The sequence below is a fragment of the Vipera berus genome (genome assembly GCF_964194415.1).
Source record: "Vipera berus genome assembly, chromosome: Z".
Taxonomy (NCBI): domain Eukaryota; kingdom Metazoa; phylum Chordata; class Lepidosauria; order Squamata; family Viperidae; genus Vipera; species Vipera berus.
In genome coordinates, this window is record NC_138205.1 from 129,132,027 (window position 1) to 129,144,805 (window position 12,779).

A 12,779-nucleotide genomic window follows, 5' to 3' on the forward strand; every position below is an offset into this window, starting at 1 on the left:
ATTCTACACTGGACATAAAAAGAAGCTGGCTGATGTCTTAATAATTTTATTGATTAGATTTTTTTTAATCCTTCCTTTATAAGTGACTCAAGGTAGCAAACTAACAGCATTCCTAAAGCAGAACTAGAACTCACAGTCTCTTGGTTTCTAGGCCGGCACTTTAACTACTATTCCATAACAAACCAAGAGAATTACATGGATCATTTTTCTATATTGAATTTACCAAAGAGGCATTTTAAAAGTTTGAAGAATTTTGTCAGAAGGGTCAAAGGAAAAAGTGAAAAGAAACCAAATCCTAGGACGTTATACTTGACTAAAGATTAAGAATGCTAAAACTAAAAGGAAGGAACACAGGTGGTCCTTGACTTATGACCACAAGTGCGCCCAAAATTTCTGTTGTTAAGCGAGACAGTTGTCAAGTGAGTTTTGCTCTATTTTACGACCTTTCTTGCCACATTTGTTAAGTGAATCACTGAAGTTATTAAGTTAGTAACACAGTCATCAAGTGAATCTGGCTTCCCCACTGAGTTTGCTTGTTCAGAAAGTTAGAATGGGTGACCACGTGATCCAGGGACACTACAACCGTCACTTGCCAAGGGTCTGAATTTTGATCATGTGACCACAGGGATGCTGCAATGGTCATAAGTATGAAAAATAGTGTTGTGACTCAGGGCCAGCCTGTGGGTCCGGCAGCCGGCTCAGATGTGTCGGATGACTCAGATGAGGGGGAGGAGGAGTGTGTGGAAGACGAACCGGCTGATGATGGCTTGGAGGCTTCGCAGAGCCCCCAGCCAGGGCCCTCTTCTCAGCTGCGTGAGCCCGATAGTGCGGAGGATGATGACCCACAGCTGGCCCTGTTCAAGGACGCCCGACGCAGGAGGCAGTCGAGCAGGACCAAACAGAGAAAGGCTGTGGGACTCCTCGGGAGGAGGCACCGGGAGGCCACGCCCTGATCTCTAAATAAAAGGAGTGTTTGGGGAAGGGCTGGTTGCTGAAAGCAACCCTTCCGTTTGAGGATTCAAGTTCCAGTGTTTTTGTTTCTTGTTCTGTTATTTGAGTAATAAATCTTGGCAGACGCTTTCCAGCCTTAGACGCTCTCCAGTCTCTACTGTTTGAACAGGGGTTTGCCTTATTGCAAGGCCGGTAGCAGGCTGGTTCAGAACAAATAGTCCTAGATCCCTTTTTTTCCAGTGCTGTTGTAACTTCAAACAGTCACTAAACAAACAGTTGTAAATCGAGGATTACCTGTACTCCTTTTCTTTCTCTTTACTATGTTGTTATTTTATCTTTCTTTTCTACTTTTTACATTCTGCACTTTTTGCTTTCTATTTCCTTTCTTTTTTAGTGTGTATTTTTTTTAATTGTTATTAATTCTTTAAAAAAAAAAAGATAAACCACCCCGTCAGCCATGCCTAGCTTAGAGATTGGCATTGTAACTGTTACCTGTAAGGGTTCCAGGGAAAACTTCTTAAGAAACGCTTTAGAGTTGCATAAAATGCTGTACGATATTATCTGACGCGCTGCTAATCAGCTTCTGGCTAAAAAAATGACAAGCCAAATTAAACCTCAGTCAACTTCAATGAGTGAGAGAAAGATTGCTCCCCTTTTACAAAAGTATTTAGGTATGAATAAGTATCCCAAACGATTATTCTAAATCACTTTTTTTGCAAAATGTGCCTTATTAATTGCTCGGCTGGCAGAAAATAAAAGCAGTGAGCGAAGCAAGAATTTGGAAGAAAGCAAGATAGGACGCATCCTGCCTGAATCTCGCCTATCCTTCCTGCATGATTCTTGAATAATCCAGATTTCATTAATCAAGTGAAATCAACGATGAAGGGATAAGATGCATAATAAGGAACAATTGCAGAATACCAAGCTGATCAAAGTTAAGTCTGTTCTTTGAATCATAATATGTGTGGCTTTATAATGCAGCATGTGCAGTCTGATAGGTATCTCCTGCTAATTGTAGTTCCTAGCCCAGACCAGGTCCCCCACGTTGAGAACTCTGTGTGCAGGTGATGATGGCGATGAAGACGATGATGATGATGCTGATGGTGGTGGTTGTGACCTAACTGTCTCAGCACCTGTCCGGTCTGGGTGTAAACGGTCCAGCTTGGTGATGAGACGCCGTCCCCATCGCAGTTCTGCTGGGCTCTTCCCGGTAGCCACGCATGGTGTAGTGTGTTGGGCGAGTAGGAATTTCGCCAGTCTGTGATGCCAGTCCCCGCTAATGATGCGCCGGAGTGCGTCCTTGGTCGTCCTTACCATCCGTTCAGCTTGCCCGTTGGTCGATGGATGGAAGGGCGCGGAGGTGGCGTGCCTAATCCAGTTCGCCTTCAAGAATGCCTGGAAATCAGTAGCGGTAAACTGAGGCCCGTTATCAGACACAATTACGTCGGGGAGGCCGTGTGTGGCAAAGAGAGCTCAGAGCACCTGGATTGTCCTCCCCGAGGTCATGTTGGGAACAGGGACTACCTCTAACCACTTGGAATGACTGTCCACCACTACTAAAAACAGTTGGCCCTGGAATGGCCCCGCATAGTCAATGTGGATGCAGGACCAGGGTGTGTGTGTGGCCTCCCACCGGTGCACTGGTGCGTGTGGCATTTCTGGCCTGGATCTCTGGCATGTGTAACAGGCCTTGACCCGTTCCTCAATGTCCTTGTCCAGCCCTGGCCACCAGAGGTAGCTTCTGGCCAGAGCCTTCATCCTCACCACCCCCGGGTGTCCCTCGTGTAAGGAGTCCAATACCCTGGCCCGTACTGCAGTGGGGATGATGACCCTGCTACCCCAGAGGAGGCAGCCCCTGTGCGTGGAGATCTCGTTGCGTCTGGTGAAATAGGCCTGGAAATCAGGCCCCGGGGATTTGTCCTGCCACCCCGTGCAAACCCATGAGTGCACCCTGCTCATGATATTGTCTGTGGCTGTGTGGCTGGCAATGTCCTTGGCATGAACTGGGCACTCTGGTAGTTCCTGCAGGGCTAGGATCTGTGTGGCTGGGGCTGGGGCTGGATCAGGGGTGTCTAAGGGTAGCCTACTTAGACCGTCTGCGTGGCCCATCTCCTTCCCTGGCTTGTGCACCAGCTTGCAATTGTAGGCTGCAAGGAAGATGGACCACCGGAGCATTCTGGGGGACAGAATTTGGGGAGTCTGCCTGTCCGTTGTGAACAGGCCCAGGAGTGGTTTGTGGTCCGTGTAGACAGTGAACTCCCTGCCATACAGATAATCGTGGAATTTCTTGATTCCTGCCACGATTGCCAGGGCTTCTTTGTCAATTTGGGCGTAGTTTATTTCTGCTCCAGACAGCGTCCTGGAATAATAGGCTATGGGGATTTGCGCCCCGTTGGGCTCAAGGTGACTGAGTACTGCGCCCACACCGTAAGGGGATGCATCGCATGCGATGCAAATGGGCTTGGACTCAATGAAATGGGTTACTGTGGACTTATCCGACAGTAATGCTTTCAGGGCCCTGAAACTCTGGTCGTGTGCGGCAGTCCAGACCCATGCTGCCTGCTTGTCTATTAGCCTGTGGAGTGGCTCTGCAATGGCTGCCTTGTGTGGGAGGAATGCATGGTAGAAATTCAACAGGCCCAGGAATGCCTGTAGCTCTGCCTTGTTCTTGGGTGTGGGTGCTAGTTTGATGGCCCTCACTTTGGATTCTGTGGGGTGGATTCCCCTGTCATCTACTCTGAACCCCAAGAATTCTGTGGAGGGAACCCCTATGCTGCATTTCTCCCTCTTAAGTTTAAGTCCAGCTGTGCGTAGCCTGGACAGTACCTCCCTGAGCCTACCTGCTAGTTCCTCTGCTGATGCTCCTGCAATCAGGATGTCATCAAAATAGGGGCAGACTCTATTCATGGTTACAAAATAGAATATTTAATCTCAACGGCGGAAATACCAGATGATTGTGTATTATTATTTGAGGTATAGAATCTGGAGATATATACAATTATAGATTTCTAATATTTGGTAATTAAAGGTTACTTAGCCTGGGATGCACGAGAAAAAGAAATTAGGGCTAGTATTACACTCCCCGGTCCTGTCTAATGTTGTTGTTTTTGTTTTTTTGGTGTCTAGGATGTTTTGGTGTTTTTCTATTTGATGCACTTTTCAGTACTTTGTAATAATATTCTTGTTTTTTTATTTAAAATTTGTTTAATAAAATTTATAAAAAAAAATAGGGGCAGACTGCTGGAATGCCCTTGAGTGTCTTCTCCATGACTTCCTGGAAGATGCCAGGAGCGACGCTAACTCCAAACTGCAGCCTGTTCACCCGGAACGCCCCCCTGTGTGTTACTATGGTTTGAATGTCAGCTGTTGCCCTAGTAACCGTGAGTTGCTGGTACGCCTGTGCAAGATTGAGTCTTGCAAAGATGGCGCCGCCTTGGAGGGAAGCGAGAACGTGGCTCATGTTGCTGGGAGGCCTGGGCTTGTCTGGGTGTCTGGCTCGCTGGTCGGGGGTCGACTTCCGCTGGAGGAGGTCGATGCTCTGGTCGTCCTCCTCCGTGGCAATTTGCCGGTGGATGCTGGTCGCCTGGCTGCCGGTCCGGGTTTCCTGGCATGCTTGGACGGCCCCGCAGGCCGCCTCGTGGGCTAGGATGGCATCCTCAGCTTCCTGGAGCGAAACCTCCTCTCTCTCGAACAGGTGCTCTTGCAGCCGCCTGTCTCGTAGGCTGCAGATCAGCCGGTCCCGTAGCCGCTCCTCCAAGTTCGAGAACCTGCAGGCGACGGTGGCTTCTCATAGGGCGGCGAGGAATTTGGCACCGGTCTCGTCGGGGCGCTGGTCCCTCTTTTCGAATTGCAACCGCGCAGCCACTTTGGAGCACCGGGGTCTGAAGTGGGCGTTGAGCCTGGCCATGAGGTCCTGGTATGCAACGGTGTTGATGGCCTCCTGGGTGAACAGGTTCGCGGCGATCTCCAGCAGCGCTGGCCCTCCGATGCAGAGCAGGGCGGCCACCTTCGCACCGTCCTCCAATATCTGATTGAACCACATGTACAGTTCGGCGTGAGCCAGGTAACGGGCCCAGGTCTCGGGGCGGCGGGTATCGAATTCGTGGGGTTGTCTGGCTCTTGCCATGGCGGTGCTGTTGCGGTCCGGTCGCAGTCGCGGATGCGGTGCTCGGCGTGGTCCGGTCAGCTGGCGGTCGTGGGGAGAGAAGGAAGGAAAAATGCCTTTTCCTTCAGCTCGCGGAGCATTTCCCCAGTAACTTCAGCTCTTGGTCGGCAGCATCCCACCTTCGTCGCCACTATTGTGTAGTGGGTCCGACGCAAGGAAGAGACGCCAGCCGGTGTGTGAGTTCAGCTCTTTATTGGAGGGGGGTAGTGAACTGAGGGATGAGGGTTTCCTGGCCTCCTTAAATACCTAGCCAGGTGAGCGGACAGCCAATGGGGTTGGCCCTAGGTTTCCCGCCGAAACTGGGTTTCCCGCCAAAACCGTTCAGGCCAACACCCCCTGGTGGCTGTTGCTATGCAGGTGCCTGCATACATAACACTTGCTGTCTTCTCAATTTTGACTTTGTATGCATTTGTCCTTAAGGCTTGGTCTTGTGCAGCCAGGATTAGTCTCTCAGTCTCTTTCTTCAACTTTCTTGCTCTTTGCCATTGCCAGGTCTTGTTATTATCTGCTTTCCCAGGTATGTTTTTTTAATGTACTGGCCATGTAGTGCTTTGTCTTCCCATGCCTCCATTCTGTTCTTCATTTGGTCTTTCTTGTAGGCCAGTTTGGTCTCTCCAGTAGTCAGTAAGCCTTCCTGATCTACTAATTTCAGTGCATCTTCATCGTTGTCCTTCAGATATTCTCTCAAAGCCATTTTTTCTTCTTCAACCACCTGATGTACTTGCAGCATTCCATGTCCACCTATTTTTTTTTTGCCTTTTTTTGCCTATTTGCCTTGGTAGATAGAGTCTGTCAATGTCACTGCATGGATGAAGGGCATGATTCATTGTCATTATTTTTCTGATCTTCCTATCCATTGCTTTTAGTTCTGCTTGAGTCCAGTCCACTATTCCAGCTGTGTATCTAATGACTGGAATTGCCCAGGTGTTGATTGCCTTCACGATATTTCCTCCAATGAGTTTAGACTTTTAAGATCTTCTTCATTCTCTTGATGTAGTCACCTCTAATCTTTTTCTTGACTTCAGTGTGCTTGATGTTGTCAGCTTGAAGGATACCCAAGTATTTATAGTATCTTCCTCATCCAAACTTTTAATATTATTCGTTCAGTTTTCACTATTTTTCCTTGTTTGATGATTGTTGTTGTTATTGTTGTTTTTTATAAATATTTTATTGGGTTTTAACTATAACAATCTCCAGTGTCTGCTGTACAGTGTGTTGTCTTGGTTTATATTTTAACAAGAAAAAAGGACAATAATAATTAATTAACAATCAATAATGATTAAATTTGATAATTCCACAATTAATATATTATTAATGATATATTTCTTTGATCTTCCCTTCTTCCATTTGTATTCTCCTTCTTCAACCTTAGCCAAAATATAATTCTTAATATTTTCAATATATAAATGATTAGATATAGGCAGTTTTTATATTTATATAACATTTTTATATCTATATAACATTTTTTCAGCTTATATTCTCATAACCATCATCTCATTAGTTCAGCATGCATCCTATTTTCATAATTTTTGTTTATACTTAATTTCCCTTATATTCAATCCAATTTTTATCAGTCATAATTTCTTCATATTAGTCATCTAACTGTCCAAATTTTCCCATTTAGGTACATCATCCCAATATTTTATGTCATGCATTATAAAAATACTATACTTTTTATCTATCTTATAATATTTAGATATAACATTCTTTTTAGTTAGTTTATATTTCACTTATATTAATACAAGTTATATCAACCTGCTATTTTTACATTTCATATATTATAGAACATACTATATTACTTAAATTATCATTCTTGTTATAAGACCCCTTTATGTTCAAAATTCTCTGTTCTTTTAGCCATATTCAAACAAATGTTTATTCACGTAATAGTCCATCTAGTGGGGCGAGTCAAATCTCTTGTATCTGTCTCTTGTCTTCTTCTTTTGCAGAATAGTTTTCCAAGTCGATGTAATCCACTTATCCGTGGTTCCTGTATTTTTACAAATGTTGTTGGGAATACAAAAGTTGAAGTAATTAAGATGAATACTTTCTGTCTGCCATACTTTGATGGACTATAGAATTATCTCCTGATAATTCTATAGTCCATTCCATTTTTCTTGTTGTATCAGAACCTTGTAGATTTTTTCCTGTTTGTGTTAAATTGTAATTCTTTGTTATTTCATCAAAATAATAATAATAATAATAATAATAATAATAATAATAATAATAATAATAATAATAGGAGGAGGAGGAGGAGGAGGAGGAGGAGGAGGAGAAGAAGAAGAAGAAGAAGAAGAAGAAGAAGAAGAAGAAGAAGAAGAAGAAGAAGAAGAAGAAGAAGAAGAAGAAGAAGAAGAAGAAGAAGAAGAAGAAGAAGAAGTTGGAAGGGACCTTGGAGGTCATCTAGTCCAACCCCCTGCTCAGGCAGGAAACCTTATACCATTTCAGGCAAATGGCTGTCCAGTCTCTTCTTAAAAACTTCCAGTGTTGGAGCATTCACAGCTTCTGGAGGGAGGTTGTTGTTCCACTGGTTAATTGTTCTAACTGTCAGGAAGTTTCTCCTTAGTTCTAGGTTGCTTCTCTCCTTGACTAGTTTCCATCCGTTGCTTCTTGTCCTGCTTTCAGGTGCTTTGGAGAATTTGATCATACTCCTAAGATTACATATATTTCCTCCTGGAAAGTATTTATTTTGCTTCTTATGGGAAGCTACTAGGGAGAACTGGCAATGATGATCAAGTTTAGATTTCCTGCTAGTTTCCCCATTGACTTGTGGGAAGCTGCCAGGAAGCATTGGCCATCATGACTGAGTTCACACTTCATGCCACCATCCCCACAGACTTATGGGAAGCTCTCAGGGAGCATTAGCAATCATAATCTTTAGACTTCCTGCTGGCTTCCCCATTGACTTGTGGGAAGTTGTGAGGAATCTTTGGCCATCATAATCAAGTTCAGATTTCCTGCCAGCTTCCCCTTGACTTGTGGGAAGTTACCAGGAAGCATTGGCGATCAAATTTAGACTTCCTGCAGAGGATTGGCAAAGAGCATTGAAAATGATGATCTGTGGCAGCGGGGGTGGGGGGGAGGGGGGAGGGGGAGGGGGGAGGGGGCATTGACATGGCAGTGCTGAATCAGTTATACTTTTTCCAAATTTCAATCCTACAGGAGAGATGTATTCTGAATTTCGGGCGCAAGACATCGCATTTGAGGTACCTCAAATCAAAAATTGTTTCCCTGAGATCCACCATTTCACCCAATTGAAGGTGACAAACAGACATGAGAGTTTTCATAGTAGATTGATAAATGCAGAAAGTGGGTCAAAAATTAAGCCAACAAGGTTTAAAAAGTTTTTTTTCTCTTTTGTGGTGCCTTTCAAAGTTTTTAATATGAAAATTAATTTGTGTGTTTGTTTTTTAACTTTGATGTAGCTCCCCCCCTCCGATTCACTTAATTATGAGATGGACAGCTTTATATATAAAAAAGACAAATAAATAAATCAAAGGAGAAAAAACCCATATTTAAATCTGCCTTTCATCCTTTGTAATCCTTGTTTACCATCCAGCTTTCTAAAATGCTCCTTTGTATAAACTTCTCTCTCTCTCTACACATATTTGATTTGCAATTTGATCCTCACTCAATCCGTCTACCTACACATAAACCAGGCATACCTCTTAAGTAAAAGTAGTCCTTGACATATGACCACAATTGAGCCCAAAATTTCCGTGGCTAAGCAAGGTAGATGTCAATAGGCCCATTTTGTGGCCTATTTTTTGAGCATTTGTTAAGCAAATCACTGTAGCTGTTAAGCAGATCTGGTTTCCCCCGTTGACTTTGCTTGTCAGAAGGTCTCAAAAACAGATCATGTGACTCTGGGACACCGCGACCGTCATAAATATGAGTCACTTGCCAAGAATCTGAATTTTGATCATGGGACCATGGGGACACTGCAACGGTCATGTGAAAAGCGGTCATAAGTCACTTTTTTTCAGTGCCGTTGTAACTTCAGTCACTAAACAAACTGTTGGACTACCTGTATGTGTTGTTTGTTATTTTTTGTACAAGTTTTTAAATTTTTATTGTCAACAAATAAAATTGATATTTATTTCTTCTTTTTTCCTTTTTTTCTTTGTTCTTTTCCCAATGTTGTATTTTAACTTTGGAGAGAAAAAAAACTTATCAAAAATGTTTTGGTTGGTTTATAACTTGTAAACCACCCAGTCACCTTATAGGAAAGAGGGGAAGCATAACAATTAGATAGATAGATAGATAGATAGATAGATAGATAGATAGATAGATAGATAGATAGATAGATAGATAGATAGATAGATAGATAGGTAGGTAGGTAGGTAGGTAGGTAGGTAGGTAGGTAGGTCGACATTTATTTATTTTATTTATTTAATTTAATTTTTATACCGCCCTTCTCCCGAAGGACTCAGGGCGGTGTACAGGGCAATACAATAAAATACAATATATAAAAATTAAAAGAAATATTAAATACAACAGCCCAATTCAATAGATTAATACAAAGTGTTAAAATACCCCTAAACCCATCAGGGGGACGCGGTGGCTCAGTGGGTTAGGACACTGAACTTGTCGATCGGAAGGTCGGCAGTTTGGCGGGTCGAATCCCGAGTGCCGCGTAGCAGAGTGAGCGCCTGTTACTCGTCCCAGCTTCTGCCCACCTAGCAGTTCGAAAGCACGTAAAAATGCAAGTAGAAAAATAGGGACCACTCCGGTGGGAAGGTAACAGCGTTCCGTGCGCCTTTGGCGTCTAGTCATGCCGGCCACATGACCACGGAGATGTCCTCGGACAAGCGCTGGCTCTTCGGCTATGAAACGGAGATGAGCACCGGCCCCTAGAGTCGGAAACGACTAGCACGCATGTGCGGGGGAACCTTTACCTTTACCTTTAAACCCATCAGACCAGGCCGGCTTGTTCAAATAAATATGTTTTTAGGTCACGTCGGAAGGAGCGAAGGTCGGGAGCCATCCGGAGCTCCACCGGTAAACGGTTCCAAAGGTCTGGCGCGCCCACAGAGAATGCCCTCCTCCTGGGGGCCGCCAGTCGACACTCTTTGACCGACGGTACCCTAAGGAGGCCCTCTCTGTGGGAGCGCACTGGACGAAGGGAAGTTGATGCCGGCAGCAGGTGCTCCCGTAAGTAACCCGGACCCATGCCATTTAGGGCTTTATAGGTCGTAACCAGCACCTTGAATCTTACCCGGAGGACAACCAGAAGCCAATGCAGCTCACGGAGTAGAGGTGTTACATGGGAGTATCGGGAAACCCCCACCACCACTCGCGTGGCTGCATTCTGCACCAGCTGGAGCCTCCGAGTAGTACTCAAGGGCAGCCCCATGTAGAGAGCATTGCAGTAGTCCAAACGGGAGGTCACGAGTGCATGAGTGACTGTGCGCAAGGCATCCCGGTCTAGATAGGGCCGCAACTGACGCACCAGGCGAACCTGGGCGAAGGCCCCCCTAGTCACAGCTCCTATATGATCATCCAAGGAGAGCTGTGAATCTAGGAGGACACCCAAGTTGCGAGCCCTATCTACGGGGGGTAATATCTCACCCCCCATAATTAACGATGGAATATTCTGAATTTCCCGAGACGCCAGCACACACAGCCACTCAGTCTTGTCAGGGTTGAGCCGAAGCCTGTTCCTCCCCATCCAGACCCGGACCGCCTCCAGGCAACGGGACATCACGGAGAGGGCATCACTGGGGTGGTTTGGGGTAGAAATAAAAAGCTGGGTATCATCAGCATATTGATGATACCCAACCCCAAAACCATGAATGATCTCACCCAGCGGCTTCATATAGATGTTGAACAGGAGAGGCGAGAGGACCGACCCCTGAGGCACTCCACAAACAAGAGGCCTCTAGGCCGACCTCGGCCCTCCTTCCAACACCGACTGCGAACGTCCCAGGAGGTAGGAGGAGAACCACCATAAAACGGTGCCTCCCACTCCCAACCCCCGAAGACGCCGCAGTAAGATACCATGGTCGATGGTATCGAAAGCCGCTGAGAGGTCTAATAGGACTAGGACAGAGGAACAACCCCTGTCCCGAGCCCACCAGAGATCATTCACCAGTGCGACCAATGCCGTCTCCGTGCTGTACCCGGGCCTGAAGCCCGATTGGTACGGGTCTAGATAATCAGCTTCCTCCAGGAACAGAGGGAGCTGCTGCGCCACCACACTCTCAACAACCTTCGCAAGAAAGCGAAGGTTGGAGACTGGACGAAAGTTGTTTAAAACAGCTGGGTCCAGGGCAGGCTTCTTGAGGAGGGGTCTCACCACCGCCTCCTTCAAGGTGGCGGGAAAACTACCCTCACTCAAAGAAGCAGATATGACCGCCTGGAGCCAGCCTCGTGTCCTCTCCCTAGCTGCATAAACCAGCCAGGAAGGGCACGGATCCAATAAACATGTGGTGGAGCTCAGCCTCCCCATAATCCTGTCCACCTCTTCCAGAGTCACAGGGTCGAACTCCTCCCAGATGACATCGACAAGATCACCCATGTTCTCACCGTCGGACTCTGCCCAGTCGGAGGCCAGACCGGTCCAGATCTGAGCGATTTTGTCCGACAGATGCTGGCTAAACTCCTCGGCACGACCCTGCAAGGGCTCCTCCCTCACCTCCTGATTCAGGAGGGAGCGAGTCACCCTAAACAGGGCGGCCGGGCGATTATCTGCGGACGCGATGAGGGCAGCAAAGTAGTTTGACCTCGCTGTCCTCATCGCCGCGAGGTAAGACCTAGTGAAGGACCTTAGTCGCAATCGGTCGGATTCAGACCGGCTGGACCTCCAACAGCTCTCTAGGCCCCGTCTCCGACGCTTCATCTCCCGGAGCTCCGCGGAGAACCATGGAGCCCACTGGGATCTGCACCGGGTCAGGGGCCGCATGGGTACAACTTGGTCGAGTGCCTCAGTGGCTGCCTTTTCCCAGGCTTCCACTAGGGCCTCGGCTGAGCTGTGAACTATGGCGGCAGGTGGGGACTCAAGGGCCGCCTGGAACCGCTCAGGGTCCATTAGGCGCCTGGGGCGGAACCATCTAGTTAGTTCAACAGCCCCACAATGGGGATTGGCAAAATGGAAGACCAGCTGCAGGAGATGATGATCAGTCCATGACAGGGGCGTAACAATTGGAGAGCCCCCACCCAGATCATCCAACCACCGGCCAGATAGAAAAATCAAATCGAGCGTGTGACCCCCCCATGAGTCGGGCCCTGAATTACTTGCGTCAGGTCCATGGCCATCATGGAAGCCATGAACTCCCGAGCTAACTCAGATGATCCCCCCAGGGATGGCAGATTGAAGTCACCCAAAATTATAAATCTGGGGAACTCAATCACCAACCCTGAGAGGATATCGAGAAGCTCAGGCAGGGCTGCTGCTATGCGACTAGGCGAAAGGTACACAAGCAGCAAGCCCAACTGAGCCCTAGGGCCACATCTCATGAGGAGAGACTCACACCCGGCTATTTGGACAATGGTGGCCTCCCGCAGACATAAGGTCTCCCTCATGACTACTGCCACACCCCTGCCCCTACCCTGAGCCCAAGGCCGGTGCAGCACCCAGAAACCCAGTGGGCAAATATCAACCAGGGGACACCTCCCTCTGGGCCCAACCAGGTCTCCGTGATGCAAGCCGGGTCCGCACGCT